General features: G+C 26.0%; 1 protein-coding gene and 1 long non-coding RNA gene across 3 annotated transcripts in view; one reads left to right on the top strand and one right to left on the bottom strand.

Moving 5' to 3' along the window:
* LOC111620118 (nesprin-1-like) overlaps positions 1-19513 on the bottom strand; it is a 307506-nt gene that overhangs the window by 286296 nt on the left and 1697 nt on the right. The window lies entirely within an intron of this gene.
* Positions 4500-19398, top strand: LOC111620137. Of its 2 annotated transcripts, none has more exons than XR_002755862.1 (3): positions 4500-4582; positions 13453-13562; positions 18565-19398. It is a non-coding gene; the product is annotated as an uncharacterized LOC111620137 (long non-coding RNA). The 2 variants fall into 2 exon arrangements; XR_002755861.1 differs by lacking the exon at positions 18565-19398 and adding an exon at positions 13640-13799.

Raw genomic sequence — 19513 nt, 5'->3', positions numbered from 1 at the left:
AATTTTTATTTATATTCAACCACTGCTATACAATTTTGCTTTCTTTCCTAAATTTTCTCAGTTTCTATCATCTTTATTGTGTATTCGTTAATATCTCATTCTATATATAACCTACAATTATTAGATTGATAAATAATTATCCAAATAATAAATAAAACTTAATACCATTAATTAATCAAAAGATTTGAACAATAATAGTTAATAATGTAAATGATAAACCTCATCTTAATTACAAGTAATCAAATAAAGATAATTTTCCTATTAAAATTCTGCAAGAGAAATCTAATCTAAATCTGTAAGAATTCATTATTTAATTAAATATTAATGTAATTCATAAATTCCCACTTTCTTTTTACATTGCATTTATTTTCATTCCAAAAAAAAAAATGCAGTGATTTAATTAAAGTTAAATCACTGCATTTTAATTCATATTTTTTCCCATTAAAATTCATCTCTTAATGTAATAATAATATTTTATTATTTAACAGGAAAAGGGACTTTATCTATACAAAATAATGAATATAATAGAAGATAATAGCAATAAAAAAGTATATATATTTTTAATCTTTAAAACCTTAAAAGAGGAAATTATTAAATAACTTAGTCCATACTTTAATTCAAATTCATTTTGATAAAATTTCTTTAGGTTACGATTATTTTTAAATTAATTTTTAACTATAATTATTTATTTATTATGCTTATTAATAAATGTAACTATAATATATTTATTTTAATTACTGTTAGAATTCAATTGTTTTAAATTAAGATTATTATTAAACAGTTAACTTATAATTTTATTATTTAATTATAAACATACATATATACATAAATTAATAGTGAAATTGTATCTATATATAGTATATAAGATAGAACATCTGTCTGTTCTCTGTACACTTCTAAATCCTTTGACTAATCTGGACCAAATTGTTTAGAGTTACTCTCTTTCGGAAAAATGCTTCCATGAAACCTAGAAGCCCCCAATTTCACTCCCTTTGGGTTATTTTATGTTTAATACAATATTACATAAGTAAATATTGCATAATAATTAATGATGGAACCATGAATCATATCCTTAGTAATGATCTCAGAGTATAGAATAGTCTTCTAGATTTAGAAACTCTGCAGAAGTAATGTTGTTGATTTGAGCTGGCTTAAAATAACCAAACTTTTAATATGATTTTAATTAATTTTAATATTTATTTATTACTTTCTTGCCTGGGCAACACTAGATATATATACAAATACAATTTAATTATTAATTTAAACTATCATTTTTTTTTTATAATTACAAAAATATAATCTTTTTTAAACAAACAGTTTAGAAAATAATTATGGATAATGTAATTTAAATTACAATTATAAACAGCAATCAATTATTTTACACTGTTGTAATTTAATGTAACATAAACAGGAAGTTTTTTTTTTCTTTCTTTCTTTTGGTACTTTTAATACTTTTGAATAATAGAAATTCCCGTTGTGTCAGATAAAAATAAGCAAAACGAATGTTTACTAATTATTAATTTATGAAATTTCTTAAACTTTTGACGTAGAAAACAATCTCAAGGGAGAAATTTAAAACTTTAAAGTCAATAACACTTTCACACGTGATCACAACAGCTTTAGAATCTACAATACAATGCTTTGATTGTGAATCATCTCATTAACTAAAAATACACGGAGTTAACAAGAAACGAGCTGCAGATAGATGCGTAAATAATCGGAAATTAAAGGGGGCACTACGTTTAACTGAAGTGAACCTGACTTACAATGCACTAAAATCGTGCGCGTGTTAAGTAATATTGAAATTTATACGTGAAAATTTGGACTATATATCGTATATTTCTCGAATGTTTAAATAAATAAACATTGAGGATGATTGTCTCTGCAAAATTTCATATTAAAAGGTACCATATCAGAAGTTCATAGAAAGTAGGTCAGCAACACTAAGAATAAATAGTGAATATCTTAATTTATTATACAATTTAATATATAAATTATAGATTTATTAACAATTTCTCGAGTTTCCATTCAAATTAATGGCAAAGATGACAAGATTACGGAAGTGCAATACTTAAAAATCTTGAAGCGCTTGTCATACAAGTAATTAATTTGAAGGACTGAGCTGGTGATAAAACTAATTTATTATACGATAATATAAAGAGAAGAAAAGTTAATTTTATAAAACAAATGACTCCATTTCATAAATTGAACACAAAGGAATTCCAAGATAGGGATTTTCTTCATAGTTATAGTTCCAAAACGGGGTAATCGGTTATAGAAAATTCGTATCTCGGGCATTCATTCGGCTATTAACTTGACAGATATTTGATATAGAGTCGAATATCAGCCATTTCCGGTGACGTCACGTCCAGAAACGCCCTTTTATCCAAATGTTATTGTTAGTTAATTGTGGGCGGAGTGACGTTAACGGGACGACTACCATTCTTGCACAGAAACATTTGTAAAATATTCCACATAATCTTTTTAAATTATCAACGTGTGTAAAAGTTTACGATTTATTAATGTTTTAAGATAAAAAAAGAAATGCCCCTTCCTTTAAAAAAAAAAAAATTATTATTGCATTGTTACTCTGACGAGATGTATTTTTAGTGGAAATAGTTTGCAGAACAGTCATGGTTCGTTGCTATTTTCTGTAGTGGATTATGTTTTAAAAAACCACTGGCAGAAGGTACAAATGTCCAAGCCAATTTCTGTTTGCCTTAAAGTCATTTGGAACAAAATGTTATACGAAATAATTAGAAGCAAACGCATTAAAATGCCGTTTTAAGAACAGTCCTCACACTTCATACTGCTTCAAAAAAAAAATTATAACTGCATTTAAACTAAATAAATTCCAAAAATTTAAACGTGTTAAACCTCAAATTTTACTCCCGAAGAACCTTGAAAAAGTTCAAATAAATTACTGTAAAACAAAAACTGCATGGTGCAGTTGTAAATTTTACTTTGTATATGTTTTATAATTGATCATCAAATGAATTAAAGAAGATAATAATTATACTTTAAAACTCCTTCTTCTAATATCATCTGTACATAAAATAAAGAATTATAATTTAATTTAATTTATCAGTTAAATAAATTATAATATAATTTAAAATTCCTAGAATACAAATAAAATTTTAATGAAGTAAATTGTGATTTATAACACAATTATATAACATATATAATTAAATTATCATTCGAGGCAAATTGATTGTTTTGATGGTACAAATTTAATGGTTATTTTGTAAATGTAGAGATTATTTTCTTTTAAAAATAAACTTAAAAATTAAGTTTAAATACAAATTATTTTTGTGATAATGAAATTCTTAAACGAAAAAATTTATCTTATCTTCATTCGAGTGTCAAATAAAAGATAAAATGTAATAAAATTTTAAAAATAAACAAAAATTCTAATTCTGAAAAAGTATAAAATGTTACATTATAAAATTAGCAGTTGTATAAAGTAATTTTCCTGCTTTTTTTAAGGCAAATTTTTAAATAATATGAATATATTTAAGTTGCTTAATTATAAAATTAGAATAATTTTAATTAATAAAAAAAACTAATTTTAATTTATATTTTTGTAAAAGTCAAGTTAAAGAACTTTCAAAACTGCCTTCAATGTATAATAGGAGTTGTTAACCAATTTTTTTCCAAGCGTTACGCTTATTTTATGAAAATAATGCATTCGAACTCAACCGTAACGTATATAAATGTATGGAGAATAAAATAGTTTCATTCATAATCTCTCTTTATATATGTGACACTGTTTTTCATCGATTTTACTTAGAATTTTATCCTACTTGATAATCATCACACGCTCTATTTTCGCTTTGTAATGTACAGTACACCTTTGCACAATATTTAAATACTGTAGAAAAGGAGGAAAAATAATTAGCAAGCAATTTCGCAATAGTTTTTAACGTTTACTTTGCACATTTTCGAAAAAATAAAGACGCAACGTGGAAGTAATTAAATACATTTTATAGAGCGTCCTTCGACACTCCCGGAACTAGTTCTACAATTATATGCACGTATGAATTAATAGTATAGAAAAGAATTTAATGAAATTTGATTACAGAATCCATCACTGACCTTTGATTTCTGCAATTCGTTTATCGTATTGTCTAGAAGAAAGTACTTCCACCCCTTCCTCCACGTGGCGACGTTCGCCCTGTGGTAATCGTGGTGACCGAGGTGGTTGCCTAGGTGATTGGGGTCTATCCATGTTTACAACCGAATTTTCGTGTGTGACATTTTTGCTCCGACAGTCGAAGCCAATCCAGCCAGAACACCTGGTCTCCCCTTGGGTGCAACACTTTATTCACAAACCACCTGCCGCACGTTTCTGGTCAAGTCGTGAATCTCGTGTGGTCGACAATTGTGTGGTGGAGACCATGTTGTCTGCTGCAGTGTACGTGTTACTTCCATCGATACCGAGCTTTACGATTGGAGGAAAAATAAATCAATGGATTCGGCGCAAAACGTATTCAATGGTCTGATGGCATTTCCTTTATCGTTTCCTGATGACGTTTACAGTAATTCGTGAAGAATTGCCACGTTATGAATTAATCTAAACAAGGTAGGAAATTCAAACACGAATCGAAAATCTTAAGCGCTGCCTCGTTAACGGCAATTAAATTATGCTAATGTTTAATTTATAATATAGGGGAATAAAACGGTGTGGATTTCTATTGATTTCGGGTAACTCCTTCACGGAAGCGGAAGAGTATATTTGCGTTATTGACAGATGCAGAATCGCATTAGCTTATATGCTCGATATAAAAATCAATAGAGATTTTAAATGTGGAACTAATTAGGCATAAAATCATTCGAAAATCTAATTTTTTATTCATAAAATATTTTATTTTTAGATTAAAGTATTGTTTTATATAATTATTGAAGCATAATTATTAGACTACAATATACTTGTACATGTGGAGCATTAAACTCTCTCTCTCTCTCTCTCTCTTCCTCTATATATTTAATTAATTTTATTTGTTTAGAGAGAGGAAGAGATAGAGTCTAACAGAAATAATTAGAAAAATAACATTTATTTATGGATTAATTAATTTACTTGTACAGTATAATTATTATTTGTAGACATAAATGAAAATTATTAAAAGATATTATCACCAACAACATTTTTTTAACTTTTAGAAATAAATTTATATATGTTAATATAAAAAAAAACAGTGAATGATATGTTAATTAAGCGATTTCTGTTAATTTTTAAACACTTTATTGTCTTTGAAGCCCCTGTAAATGATATTTTCCCTTGGTACACCTTATTTTAAATATATGGAAATTTTTGTTACACCTTCCTGAATGACAGAAATGTTTTTATCATTTAAAAAATAGCACATTTAAAATTAATTAATTAAGTTCTCTATATATATATATATATAATAATGGTAAGCTGTTTAATTTAATTCTATATATTAATAAAGATTTATTAATTATTTTTATTATTTTATCTGTTTTAAAATAGTAAAAATAAAATTATTATAAGCTATTTCTGTTTGTCTAATTGCAATGTAGATTAAAACATACAAATTTTATAATTTCAAAGATCATAATTTAAAGAAATAAAAATTCAAGTAAACAAATACACAAATATAGTAAAATTTGGTTTAAAAAATTCAATTTTACTATATTTATTTGATATCAAAACAGCATAAAGCATAGCAGACAAATACAGAAATAATTGCCTCAATCAGATCAGCCATAAGTTAAAGAGTCATGCACCAAGTACAAAAATAATTTTGTTTCACCACTTCACTCTTCCACATCACAATAACTAAAGTTTAACTAAAAAAAAAAGGAAAAAAATAATCTACATTTAGAGACTATTATTATAATTTATATTAATTTTATGAAATTAAACCTAAGTACATAAGAATATTTATTCTAAAACCTGATATATTGAGAAATAATTCAATTTATTTATAAAGCTTTTATGGTTTTATATATATATAAAGAAGATATAATCTCAATATTGTATACACCTACTTTTAATTATAACTCATTAATTACGTAGCAGAAAATCTAAAGGGATGAATTACAGTTTTTATATTTTACGTTAATATAATCTTAACATCAGTAAATAAGTCAGAATAAATAATATCTTACTATATAAATTTCAGTCATAATAATATTCTAATATATTATATTTTCTATAGTGAGAAATATAAGATTTTGTAGCTTATACAAAGCTTTCTAAGACAACACTATCAAGTAAATTAGCATTAATCATGACATGAAAACAATATTTAAGTTTAAAACACTTTATTAGTATAAATGTCCTTCTTAGACTGTTTGAATTTCAGATCAGTTTTCAAGTAAACTTGTTTGGAAATGATAAAAAGTAAATTGGAAACATGTCAAGTTACATCTGCCAGAACCTAAGCCTCAGGTAGAAACGGCTTGTTAAACATTTTACATAAGATCATCCTCGATAATTTTCACACGACAAGTAAACAATAAAGGTTTAACATAAGCCAAAGGTTAAAATTAATCCGAAAATTTATGCTTTATCAGTATTTTATTATAATTTTATCAATAAAGTGATATTAAAAGATTATTACATACATCATAATATTAAGTAAAATTTACAATTTATTTTTAGAATAAAAATATTAATTTCCATTTTTAATATATTATACAATAATTATAATGATTATACTTTTTCTTTTTATATAAAAAAAAAATATAATCAAACATGAAAAATAAATAAGAAACTTAAGTTTTCGTTCCAAAAAAGCATTTCATTTTTAAGATAAGCTTATGAAGAAGTATGATGCCCTATAACTATGCCTTTAAAGAAAGTATTTATAGTTCACAATACATTCTTGATCTCTTCCATTTGAGGAAGTATTACTTCAAAAGTAGTGATAAATCATTTAGTTTCTGTCATAAACTAAATATATAATGATTGCTGACTTCAACATACACCATAAAAGCTCTCACACAACAAAGAAATTGGAAATAAAGATTAATTTTGATTATTTAAATAATTTACAACAAAAAATTTTTATTGGTTACAATTTTATTCTCTCTTCTATCATAGTTTATCCTTATTTAATATCCATTAAGCAACAGAGAAAATCAGTTATATAATTTTATCATCTTTAACTTTCTTTCTTTTTTTTTTTAATAATTTTTTTAAATTTAAAACTTAACTGCAGATAAATTAATATAAAATTTATAAGGAAAAAATATATAATATATTTTAATGAAATTTTAAGATATTTCTATTTAAAAATTTAAATCTAAGATAAACCCAAATTAAATATTCAGAATGAAAGTTTAAATTTAGTGATGAAAATAAAAATGATAATTTATATTCTAATCACACGAATTACCTTGAACAACTTGCATAACAATTTTATGAAGTATTTTTTTTATTAATCAACCTCCGAATTCTGTCGTTTCGTAAGGATATATGTGTAAAACATTTAGTAATGTAATCATATCTAAAATTAATTCAATAATAATTATGTAAAATAATACTTTTCAGGTTCTATATTCCATATAATAATTATCTGACAAGAAATAGATATTTAATAATGGATAGAGAGAAGATCCATACATAAAAAAATAATTTAAGAATAGAAAATGTCAGATCTTTTTAGCACTGTTTAACTAGATCCTTCCATAAGTTGATACTATTTTTTTTTTAATTTTCTTTTTGAAAGATAGCAATCAGAGTCTGTAAATATTTAATAGATATTATTTTAGCATTTAAAGGAATCTTTGCTTATAAAAAAAAAAAAGAGGCTCCACCCTGAGTAGATATATGATGACTGATAAGGCACGCCCAATTTCCACAAGGTAATATATCTTCAAAAAGTGCTAAAGATTTATAACAAAAATGATATTCCTTCTTTAATATCATATTTAAACTTAATTAATGCTGTTATTCTAAAGATTTAATATATTTTTCTACCTCTTCCTCCATCAAAAATTTATGTATAAATTTTTTTTTAACATGAGGAAGAGGATTTTAAAGTGTTCTTCCTGGATTTATTCATTTAAAAGAAAGAAAAATGGAAGGAAAAAAATAAAAAATTGATAATTATTTAGAACAAATTTCAAAAGAGAAGAATTTTGTAAGAGTTGTAAAATTCGTGACACGATTATTTAATCATTTAGCATCGTGACCGCTTATGATTTACATAACAAGAGCGCACTGTTGATGCATTGAATCTATTAAGATCCATTCTTCATTATAATTTTCAATGCTTTTTAACGATGACATAAATTATTATATATAAATTTTACATAATGCTAACTCCATCTAGTGATAAAAATGAACTATTTACAGTATAAATATGCGACAAGTTAAGGAAGAAAAGTGAATTTTTTAAAGATTTAAAAGAAAAAAAAAATTGTGTCAGGAATCTGTTCTACTTATCGTCAATAAATTAACCAGATTGAGCATGACGTAAACGTTAAATTTAAACTAAGATTCGAATAATTTCTGCCTCTCGCCTACAACTTAAAAGGAAATGCGTCCACCCACGTGATAACATTACCGGAATTTCGCCTAATCCAAGGTTATTGATGTAATAACTTTTAAAATAATAATAATAATATAACTTGTATAACACTTAGAATATTAATATTTTGAACAGTATTACATAGCTATAATTTATAAAATTTAATATTAACGTGGGTTGGATTTTGACTTGGTACCCCTAAGCTATCAGGATTCCTCCCCCTCTCTCTCTCTCTCGACCGGAGGTTTTGCCCAAATGACCTTCCCCTCATCAATAAATATGTGTGAAGGTCTCAGACAAAATAACATTTTAATAAATAAATTACAAAAAATTAATTAAAATAGTGAATAAAGTTTAATAAACATATAATAAAAAAATAAGCAAGTTAATACCCCTTCTGCTAATGTAAAGTCAACAGGATATTTAGCCTATATATTTCGAATTTTATAAAATCTTGAAGTGATAAGATCTCTTGTTAACAAATAAAGTATTTATAATGAAAATGTCTTAATTTTTAAATTATTTTAATCATATTTCTTGATCATTTTTCTTTACTATTTCCGTCTTGTGGGCACTAAAAGGACCTTTTTTCCAGGCCCATCGTAGGTCTGGCTACACCCACAATGCAGCAACCAATGGGTTTTCGACCCGTGTGAACTCGAACCCGGATCCCTCAGAGCGGCAGGCTAATGCCTTTCCGCTCTGAAAGACACGATCTTTTCCTAGTAAAAATCGAGAGCTTACTCAATACATTTTTAATTAGTTAAATAAACAATAATAATTAATTAAATTCACATTTAATAATGGAAATATCTCTTAAACATGTTTTAGTTTTAAAAAAATCCCCTTTTAGTACAGTGGAAGATTATTAAAATCATATTTTTAAAAATATCCGCGAATCACTATTTGAGAAATTCTGATTTAAATAAAATAATTTCATACACAGTATATCAGAGTTTCCAATGTTTTAATCTATAAATAACATCTTTCATTTAGTATATTGATAATAAATTAAAGGGTTTTATATGAAGAAATTTGTATTCTAAAAGATTTTAATATCGAATCGATTAATTACAACGATTAAATTTTACTGGTTGATTATATTTGATCGATTAATCGATTATATATCAATTTCTAGTGTATATAATCTATAAAACTTTCTCATTTTTTGTTTCTTATATTCAAAAAGTTTTCGCTTGTGAAGACCTTCGAATAGACAATTGTTAGTTAATTATTCAATCACCCACGAAACATGTTTGAAATAAACTGATACACATGACAAAACCTACTTATATGTAATTAAAATGTGTTATAAATTTGATATTGTAGACAATGTAAGGAAAAATTTCACTGTATACAAATATTTCATGTTGAGTATAAACAATATAACTATTTAATGTTTGTTTTTCTGTATATTATAGCTTTGTTACTTTATATCAATATAATTTGTGAAAATATCCATATAAGTGCAACTGTTCTCACTTACACTTGGATAAATAAAACTGGATTAATGAAATAAGGCAACAGAACATATGGGCGATCTGCCAAGGACCTTCAATAAGAAACTGACCCCTATTTAGGTGTTAGACACGTGAATAAAACCCGGAAACTCCATGTGACCAACCTTCGGGTCAGGCAGGAACCTTGCGACCAGCTACCAGTGTTCGGTGATTTTATTATAACTATATTAATTCTGTATATTGATATCAATTTTTGGTATTTTACGTGTATTATTACATAAATATTTACCAAACTTTATTTAAACGTTCATTTAGACAGTTAGTACATTAAAATATAATTAAGTCCTTAACTAAATGATAATTTATTCTTAAAGATTTTCTTTAAAATGTTCTTTTAGTAGATTTGCGTTTAAAATACAAACGTTGATAATTAATTAATATAATCTGTGAAAATTTCCATATATTAAGTGATATAAGAAATTCTAAATTCTCTCAAAAACAAATCTGTTAATCAATCTCAAGTTTCATAAAAATCTTATAGAATTATAAATGTATATACAAAAAATAATGTTCTGTTTTTCCTGATAGAGATAATCTCTGACTGGAAGAACAGCAGGACATATCTTATGTAATATAGACGTAAGCTTATCACTAAATTTATAGTCAATATATTCTCGTCGATAATTTCAATGGACGATGGATTGGACATAGATCCAATATGGTGGAATCTCCTCGATATCCAGTAAACAAAACGTGGTAATTCTCTTTGTGAAAGAGTAAATCTCTGAAATTTGCCCTCTCCTTTATCTATTTTTTATGACTTCAACTGATAACGCGGAAAATATCTAGAAGAATATGGATGGAGGAATGAACACAACTTACGAGCAATTATTTATTGTGATAACATTGCAATTTTCAATCATAATTTATTTAATTTAAAATACATTCTCTCCACCTCAGATTAGTAGTGGCTTGGTCCTGTACATCATACTTTTCCTTTAACAATAGTCGTGCCTGTCATTAACTGCTTTCAGGAAAAAAATTTTTGAATTGAAATAACGTGGCTTCCAGTTTGCATCAGAAGTTCGTATATAGTTAATTAGAGCCTCCTGCCCCTAAGGTTTCCATATCTTATCTTGTCTTTCATCTATCCAACTCCGTTCTCGAGATTAAGGAAAGACAGACAATAGGAATTTATAGGTCTATAATTTTTTCAAACTGCAGCTCAATAATTAACATGCATAGCGATGTTGTAATTACTAGATATTTCAATATTTTGAAATATAGACATTACGTATTATTGTTTCATTAGTATTATCATATTTCAAAATTTACATGAAATTTTTCGATTGAAACGATGACTTCTTCATATTTCAGTGTCTTATGAAACATCTTACGATTTCAAGCATGTAAATCCCTTCCAGATCGAACAATATATCTGAGAAAATAATACAAAGTAGTTCTGAAAATCTAAGTAATAATCGAACATATATAGAAACCATTCAGCTTTATTAAAGCATCGATCCTTTTATCTATTTTTCATCATGGATAACGTAATGCATTATATTTAATCAACGCCATTTCAATACTATGTATAAAAGTGTATTACCGTGTACAATCGTCTAAAACGAAAGTTATAAATCTAAAACAGTGATTCATCAGTTAAACTATAAATTTATATAGAAACTGAATATAAAATTTAATTAATACTTAATTAACAACGCTTTTTTGAAATTTACGCACGAATATATTGAAAATATTAAAAAGAGTGAATATTTTTGCTCCCTGATTTCAAACTGTTGTGAAAACTTATGGAATAGGCAATTAAACGGAAATTACATCAAAACAAATATGTGGCCAAGGCAATTAAGACGTCAGCCTACCGCTCTGGGAGACCCGGGATCAAATTCTGGCAGGCGAAGAACTTGAGGAATTTTTTATGGGCGGTCCATTCCGAATATGTGTCTGCCCCTTTCCATCCAGCCGCCGCAACATGAAGGGCATGGAAAAAGGGTCCTTCTAGTGTCCAGAAAGAATCCAATATACATGTATATTCCGTCCAAATATTCAATTTTTATCAAATTTAATTGTGAATACAATGAAAATCACAACTAAAATTTTAATTGTATTGGCCTACTATCAGATTCTTAGAGAAGTGTAATGAAGTCCTAGTCTAGTAATAAATATGATGTCTCATCATCTCAGAAAAAAACAAAAATATGTAAATAAAACAAATAAAAACAGAGTTTTCATTTTTTATCATTATAAACTTCACTTCATAACTCTCTGGTATCATGCTTTTCACATAAACGAAATTCCATCTGTGTTTAGAGTCCGAGCAAAATGGCTGTCAACACTTAGTTTAGGCCTGTAGATAATACATATATAAAACAATAGGCATAACTCATCCTGAACAATAGATCTTAAAAACAAACAAACAGAACTTTAACAAACTTTACTACTAAATATATCAAATACTTTGGCATATTTAGACATGAAATGGATTTTATGAACTAGTCTTGTTAGACATCCAATTCCTTAATTTACAGAACAGTATTTTACATTACTTTTTTGATAGTTCTGTTAACATATATTCTATCAACTAGAACAATTTTAATCACACTAGACAAACACTAGAATCAATATCTAACTATATCAAGAACTAATCAACCACAGATAACAAATTAAAAATAACAACAATAATATTAATATAATAATAATAATAATAATAAAGACTTTTTGTGGCTTCTTTCCTATTCTTATTAGGAGTAAAATTGAAGTTTAATGTCGCACTTTCGCCCCTTTCTATGTAAGAATTAACATTAAAATTCTTATTGATTTCAAAAAAAATATTTATGAAATGTATGGAGGAAAAAAATGTGTAATTTTTTATTTAATGAAACCTGATACTTTGGAGTTTATTAACGTTAATGTTTAAGGTTGCGTAAATAACAAATCCCTATACAGTGATAACGGATGTTTTTATAAAGCGAAATATTACATAAAATAAATATATTACTTAACCTGAAAACTTATTTAAAAACTATAGTAGGGTAGAGAGTTAACTATGTAAGTGTTATCCTAAAATACTTTTAAAGTTATTTTTGAGGCTAGATCCTACTTTAGACTCCCCATCTTTCTCACTTACAAGAATACATTTGAAAGTAATACTCCATTTACATACAAAAAAAAAAAATATGATAAAAATATTAATAAAAAGTTAAATTATTACTCAATTTGTTTTAATTTAAACATTGTCAAAAATTGTCTTGAATTAATAAATACATTAAAAATGCTTATTTATTAACTCTAGCAGTTAAATTCTTCATCCAAATCCTAACTTTCTTGCATGTTTTTATGTATATATAAAGATAATTATTAAAGAACATTTTAAACATTTTACTGATTATAATTTCTTTATTAATGAAGTATTTAAATATAATTTTATAATAAAAAAACTTATAATTTTATTTAAATATTTTTTTATACAGATGACAAGAAAACAAAGGAAAAGCAGTTTATGAGCTGTTGGTTACTTCATTAGTCATAAGTCTAATTTGTAATTTGAAGTTTTAGATGAGAATTAAAAAAAAACAAAAATGTAAGTATATTTAGAATATTCTAAAACAGGGAATATTCAAATAATTAAACTTTTATGTATATAAATTCTGTATTTAGAATATTAAAAGCCTCAAGAATCTACTTGAACTTAACTGTTTAAACTTGCCAAATAATTATCCCTTTCATCAAAATATAGAAAATGATTCATTCCTCTTGCAATATTCAAAACATATTTATCGGTTCTACTTAAGAAAATTCTTTAATCTGAATAAATCTAGCATAAAATTTCATTAAAGGAAATAATTTTTATGGATATGTAAACAGGATATTCTTATATTTTTAAAATAGCTGAATTATAAATTTTTTAAACATTTTTCTTATAGTAAAGCAATGATTTTTACCTTATTCTTTATTAAATATTGGATTTTTTTTATTATTTAAAAGTACATTATTAAAACCTTTAGATTCTCTATTTTCTTTAAATTGTATAATAAACATATTTAAAATGAAATTTATAAAATAAATCAGACAGGATATGACATAAAGCATAAAACTTCCAAAGTATAGATGAGTCAAAAATCATTTTTCCTCAATAATTTGTAAAGTATATCCTTTAAAATATTATATTAAATTGAACAGAATTTAATTAACCTACTTAAAGGTTTTCTTGTTACTTCCCATATAGCAATAATTAGTACATTAAGTTAATAGAAAATTCAATTAAAAAATAAAATTAGAAAACTACTTTAATCTGATTCCAAAAATCTCTTCATAATGAAGCTATCTAATTGGCATCTCATAACTTATAAAAGAAAGACTACAGTTTCTAAAGATTCAAAAAATTTTTTTTAGAATCATTGTAAATTTATTTAAAGAAATGATAACAATGTTCATCCGCACGATCACCTTAAAAGTAATTTAATATATAAATGTAGGTTTTCTTCATTTTATTGCAATAATTTTATTTACTTTACACATTTTAATATATAACAATTAATTAACCTGTTGTTATACCTATCAAAATTAATAATAATCAATCAAAATTAATCATTAACCTAATCAAAACCTAATCAAAATTAATAATTTCTCCAACAAACACATTTAACTGTACAAAATTAAATATTCCAAGTATCAAGCTCTTGTATTTGGCAAACTCAAAAATAATATATAAATGTAAATTTCAATAGGTTTAAAATAAAAACAAAACAAAAGTATAAGCATAAAATTTAGAGTAATACCAAATTAAATAGATTCTACAATAAGAGCTATATATTTCATTAAAAATTAATGTGTTTCCTCTTAGAAATATGCTAATTTTCTGATTTAATAAAGTTATTATGGAATGGCTGTATCACATTTCAGCATCATATATACTTTACATGATTACAGTTTTAAATATTAATTTAAATGCTGTTTATTCGAGTATTTAAAAAGAAAAAAATAAGACAGAAAAATCTTTAAAAAATTAATAATTTTATGCACAGTATTTTACATTACTTTTTTGATAGTTCTGTTAACATATATTCTATCAACTAGAACAATTTTAATCACACTAGACAAACACTAGAATCAATATCTAACTATATCAAGAACTAATCAACCACAGATAACAAATTAAAAATAACAACAATAATATTAATATAATAATAATAATAATAATAAAGACTTTTTGTGGCTTCTTTCCTATTCTTATTAGGAGTAAAATTGAAGTTTAATGTTGCACTTTCGCCCCTTTCTATGTAAGAATTAACATTAAAATTCTTATTGATTTCAAAAAAANGGGATACCTACCAAGAGGACTTTCTATGGGAAACTGGTGACATTGGTCCCTATTTAGGTGTTAGAACACGTAAAGTAAACACAGAAAACTCCACGTGGACAGCTCGTTGATGAGGCGCAAACCCGCGACCAATTACCAGTGTTAAATGATTTTTATCCAGTAGTTTACACACACATCTTAAATCTAGAAAATACAGGCCGGCTCAGACGTCGATTTTTCAGACCTCAAACCCAGGCTCGTAAATGTAAATTAAAAAGGCAAGGTTAATTTCAAACTGATAAAACACCACGCGTAAATATCGTAAGGCGCTGTCGCAATTATTTTGGGTTTCCTGCTAATAACTTTCGTCCGAGGCCCCGCAAAATCTCCAGCCGGCCTGAGAAAATACATTTATTAAAGTATGATCTAAGGATGTTCTGTTCGGTTTATTTGATCGCGGCAACGCGACATGTGAGCGATACCACCGGGAGGCTTTTCTAAGGGAAACTGATCCCTATTTAGGTGTTACTAACGCGAAGAAAACCCAGAAAACGCCACGTGGTGGGTCCGTTGGCGAGGCGCAAATCTAGTTGTTTTAGTCATGGGAGTGGGCCTCAAAGTTACGTTTGTATTGCATGAACTTTCGATAATTATTGATAGAAACATTAATAAACGTACACAGAAAAATTAATGATTACATTCATCAAATAAGCATTAAAGAATTACAAGCTCTTCGGCATATAACATAAAAATGAGATCGATATAGCGAAGTATGACACGAGTCGATTGAAAGCGTACATAATAAGTGATATGTTATGTAGAACGGGAGGTCGTGGAGTTTAACTATTATTTAAACATAAAAAATTATTTTTAAATATAATAAAACTATTTTTTTTGTATTAAAAAAAACATTATTAAAATTTAAAACACGTTATTATTATTTATAAGTTAGCAACGTCCTGTATGAATGTTGTATCAGTATCGTTTAAATGTTTACATAAATTATAACGAATTTTGTTTATTTTAAAGAAAAGTTTTGTTCTAATTTCTAAAAAAAAAAAGGTGTAACAGTTCTATAACATTTTCCACTTTCTACTAAAGTTATTTCATTTATTATATAAGCTTGACACAATTTACATGAATTTAATCACATTATTCATATATATAATATTTTTCTCACGTTTTCCTACCTAAAGTTAAAACATCTCATTATTATTTATAAGTTAGCAACGTCCTGTATGAACGTTGTATCAGTATCGTTTAAATGTTTACATAAATTATAACGAATTTTGCTTGTTTTAAAGAAAAATTTTGTTCTAATTTCTAAAAAAAAGGTGTAACAGTTCTACAACATTTTCCACTTTCTAGTAAAGTTATTTCATTTATTATATAAGCTTGACACAATTTACATGAAGATTTAATCACATTATTCATATATATAATATTTTTCTCACGTTTTCCTACCTAAAGTTAAAACATCTCATTAATCTGTTGTTAATATTATAAGAAACTATAATAAATCATATTTCGAAAAATTAACTTTTTAAGCATCGATCCACGTGTTCCTCTCGCATTGCAATGTCAAATTTTCTATTCCTAGTATTAGATTTAATCCACTTCCTCGTGTTTTGGCTTCTTTTGAACGAATGTACGGAGACACTCTTTAAAAAGACAGAATTTATATTCTAAAATAAGAATGAATCTCATATATTTAACTTGCTTTATGCCGTTCTCAAATCTTACAATTCAAATTCCATCCGTTTCTAATCAAGATAAAAGGCTGGAAATTTGAGGACATATTTAAATCCGATGGCAATGCATTTTAATGATGTTTTAGGGGTGGCTCCACCCCGAAACCCGATAAACATAGCACTTTTAGGGTGCTTTTTTCCTCTCAAATTAATCATTTATCGCTTATATTCATTATAATTCTAATGAATTTTACCTTGTCCATTATTCTCCAAGATTATTGCTTCCGTTTTCACAATTCCAATTTTATAATAAGTTATATTTCATTCAATGGCTGTTTTGTAAATTATTCTATCGCTATGAACAACACAAATTCCAATCTACATAGACTACTATAAATGAATATTTAAGGCCATGATTTAGTATCCGATGATAATAGATTCTACTACAAATCGGTAATAAATTACAGCGTAGGCTCTATCGTAGAATATTTCCTATTGAGTTTTTTTTACATCAAAAATTTATCAGCTAATTAAGGTAGACCCCCTATAACACTGTTGATTATTCCGTTTTATATGAATTCCATGTGGTACGAGTCACTTAGATTTTACAAATACGTGTGCCGGGCTGTAAACGGTTCATGTACAGTATTTGTAAAATCTAAGTGACTCGTACAATATGTAATTCATATAAAACGGAATAATCAACAGTGTTATAGGGGGATCGACTGTATAATCCACAATCGGCTAAACACCTTTAAAAAACTTAATACGTTCAACAATATCAATTTTTCTGTATAAAATAAGTATAATCATTACGATTTAATTTAACTATACGAATAATTAATATTTTGTTATTGATAAAAACAATTAAGAATAAGCAATCAAAGAAAAATCGGTTGAGATCATCACTGATTTAAGTGACTATCATCGCGTTAAAACTTAACTGTTTCTATTCTTTATATTAAATAAAGAATGCGTATCTCATGTATTAAACAAAGAGTTAAGATTTCTGTAAAAAAAAGGTGTTAAATAATTTACATAAATTGGTATTTTTTTATATTCTTTATGGAAAGTAGATCACGTTTGTTTCTGATGATTTTGTCCAAATGTCATAAGAGTCGAGTTTCAAGTAGAGCGGAAATGCTTTTTTTTTCTTCTTCTTCTTCTTCTTCTTTATATTTACTAACGTTCTTAAGCAGCCTTTTGCCAGATTGTAGACGTGGAAGGCACGTCCCTAAATTTAGAAGTGTGCTATAATCACTTCCGGGAATGTTGATTCAATTTCCTCAAAATTTAAATGTTTCGTCAAAATTCTAATCATTTTATCAATTTAATAACTTCATTTCTTACTTTATCATTATATTGATATATAGAGAAGTCTTCATAAAATAATATCAAATTAATGAAAAAAATATTATTATTAGACTTTAAGGATTTTAAAGAGTGTTTCATTTCATCCCATTGATAGTAATTTAATATAGATTTTATTATAAAATTATTTATATAATTATAAATATAAAATATACAGAATTTTATTAAATTAATAGCTTATTTAATCATATGTAAATTTATATATAAAGTTTATATTCCAGAAGCATGTTTAATCTAGCAATCTTCTACAAGTGAATTACTTAACTGCTTGACTAACAAGTAAGTGATGCTGTCATTGTTGCATAATTCTGCTTAACAATTTGATCAATTTAAGATTGTAAATGTCACGTACAATAACACTAGCTATTGCAAAGAAGAATAATATTACCTTCTCAAATATCCGAATTTAAAAATTCCGTTTTCAATATAAAAGTATCGAATTTTAATTAAAGCTTACGTAAACAAATTACAAGTTTTTATGCTTTATAAAATTAACTTAAATATATTTTCAACATTTATAACAAGAAAAGTAATCTTCATGTACAAAGTGATATAACTACTTGTTCAAATTAAAGTAGGAATAAATTCTCAGATACTTCTTTAGGTATTTAATATTTATGACTGTTTTGACAAATACAGGAAAGTCAACTTAAGTAAGGTCAGTCAGCGATTATAATAGATTCCGAAGCATGTGATAGGTGCCAGAAATCTTATACAAGAACAGAATAATGAATGTAAAATGTGTCTAAAGAATTTTATATCATCTCTTTAGAAAATTATTCTGAAGTTTGATATTAAATATATTTAAATTTTTGAATGTAATCAATCATGAAAAATTATCTTCTTTAAGAGTATTTTATGATTTTACCAAAAAAATTTGCAATTTTATAAATATGATTAGTAATTTGTTCACAGTTGGAATGGTTTCAAAATCAACTAAATTCTGCTATTTCACGTTGATAAAACTATTATTAGCACATCCCACTAAACCAAATAAAAATTCTTAGCTTTATTTAATCTTTTTTATTGATGTTTTTATATAATTTCAAACACAGTTAAAGTAAATATTTTATTGTAATTCTGTCATTACTCTTCCTTCAGAATGTTTTAAAAGCTATAGGCCCACAGAATCTTTTTAACTTTCTTGCCAGTTGCCACAATTCTTAAAGT

Source organism: Centruroides sculpturatus, unplaced genomic scaffold (genome assembly GCF_000671375.1).
Source record: "Centruroides sculpturatus isolate CEXI.00-Female unplaced genomic scaffold, Cexi_2.0 scaffold109, whole genome shotgun sequence".
NCBI classification, from domain to species: domain Eukaryota; kingdom Metazoa; phylum Arthropoda; class Arachnida; order Scorpiones; family Buthidae; genus Centruroides; species Centruroides sculpturatus.
Note: the sequence above shows the minus strand (reverse complement) of the source record. Positions and strands in the feature narration are given on the sequence as shown.